Genomic DNA, 2,411 nt, shown 5'->3' with positions numbered 1-2,411 from the left:
ATCCATGTATTGTTTTCCATACCTCTTGACTTATTACCTTTGAATTTGTTCCTTCCTTACATAGCATGTGTTTCTTTGGTTGGCTGTTCTTGAAAATGATGCTGGGATGAAAACTCTGGAATCTTCTTGCCGAGATACAAAACAGATGAAAGACAGACACTCACCCTCCTGTTCCTAAGACTTAACCCTTTACCTCTGACTCAGCCATGGACTACAGCATCAATCAAAAAGTCTCTTGCCTGGAAGCTAGTCACATGTCATCTTTCCTTAGCCAATCAAAAGGCACGATACAAACAACAGCTGCTCAACTGAGACATTCATTTAGTAACCTGAAGTACCACTGTCAGTACTTGTGGCTCTTTGCCAGATGGATCCAGAACAGAAAATAACCCGTCTAGTAACTTGTACGTCCCACTGTCATTACTTGTGGCCCTTTGCCACATGGATCCAGAATAGAAAATAACCTATCAGGTTTTACAACTTGAAAACATACAACGAAAACATTGTACTCATTTTAGTGGGTTATATAATTTGTCCAGTCCTGAAGCTCATCAAAAGCAAAACTGATCAAAGTTAGAAAAAGTGTCTTTATCTCTGGGAATATTTTTGTTCTCTTTTTATATGTCCTTATGTTCCTAAAGAGAATCAACAAGATATCTATGAGATGCAGCACCTTGATATTGGCTACATTTTATTTTTTTATAAATTTTCTTTACTCTTGAGAAATTAATATATGCATACAATGAAGCCTAATCAAATCCATCCCCTTCTTCCCTATAAAACTCCCTCATATCATCCCACGATGGCTCCTCCCCAACTTCATGTCTTTTGTACCTTCTTAGTAACTCACTAAATTCAGTTTAGTGCTGTCCATATGTTCATGGTGGTGGATCCATCCACTGGAGCATAGAAAATCTACCTGCAGCCACACTCTTTGCCATTGGGCATCTATTTATAACAATGAGCAATAAGCTTCTTCCTTTATAAATAGTTCAGTTTGAGGCATGGCACAGACCACCATGAGCACCAACAACTTGTAGGCTTGAGACGATATTTGCTTTATATAAATTAAATGAATTTGATTTGGCATCTACTTCAAAAGGACATTAAACCAATATCCCAAGGGAAAAAGATTGTGATTAGACCTTGACTTTAAATTTAGCTAATTACCAATGAAGATAATCTTAAAGTATGGTCTAGCATATCATCAGTGTCTCTCTTGTAATGGTGATTTAGCTAGTACTTGAAAGATGAAAGAGATGAGTCATAAGACACCCCAAATTTTTCATTATGGTGCAGCCCTTGAAGATCTTTGCCAATCCTCCACCTCTGCCCTCCTATGAAATCTTGCAAATTTTCTGGTTATGGCTTTCATGTATCTGCTTTGTCACATTTTGTCCAATCCACTTTCCTTGTTTAAAGTATCATCTGTGTGTTTGTGATTATCAGACAACCATTTTCAATCCTGATGTCTCCCCGGGCTCTAGGCTTGCATAGCTAAGTTTCACACAACATTTTCACTTGTGTTTCAAATTGTACCTTGTACTTCATGACACTAATTTAATAATTAATTATTGTCTCTGGCAATCTCACTTCTTTCCGTTCACATTTCCCAGATTCAGAAAATTACACTTTCCTTTCCCATTGGCCATAGCAAGAGAATCTCTTGTCATGTGTGTGGAGAATCTCTGCAAGAGGTTATCTCCGTGATGGAGAAAAAACATTTTCACATGCGGCCAGTAAAAGGACAGACTCTTCCCCCAAGACTTCTAAGCTTTAAAGGTGACTTAAATCTCTGTAAAGCCTGTTCTTCCTCCTTTTATTGTTTATTTCCTTCATTCCATCTCACACAATTCACTCCAAAATGCATTAATTACTTGGTGGTAATAACAGTAGCTATATATATGAAGCAGCCTAGAGTCTGCAGGATAAGAAAGGCATCTACACAGAAGATGGAAATAAATATGTGCATGCATACATAATGCTATATAGATAGCTAGATGTGCATTATTTAATTCTAGTCACGGAGAGGGCTTTAGAGCCAGAAAACCACAGCATGGAACACTTGGGTTTTTTTTAAACATTTCTTTCCACCAGAGTTCTTTGGAGATAAAAGTTCATTCTAAGGATGAATCAAAAATTACAAAAGAACCTGGAACATTTTTTTCTGCTATGGAAACAATTAGGCAATTTGTCAAAAATGCTTTATCATAAAGGGATTATCACTGAATAATTTTTGTATCAATGTAAACAATAATGCCATATTGTTATCTCTTATATAAAACTGGGAACCAGAAAAGAATACTGATATAAGTAACAACTGAATATAGAAATGGGGAAATGTGCAAAGAGAATGGTACAATTAGAAAAACCAAATCCTACGAGCAAGGAACTCAGGACCGCGAGGGGTG

The sequence above is a fragment of the Microtus ochrogaster genome, linkage group LG1 (assembly GCF_000317375.1).
Source record: "Microtus ochrogaster isolate Prairie Vole_2 linkage group LG1, MicOch1.0, whole genome shotgun sequence".
Lineage (NCBI taxonomy): Eukaryota > Metazoa > Chordata > Mammalia > Rodentia > Cricetidae > Microtus > Microtus ochrogaster.
The sequence above is the reverse complement of the archived record's forward strand: the minus strand, read 5'-3'. Positions refer to the sequence as shown.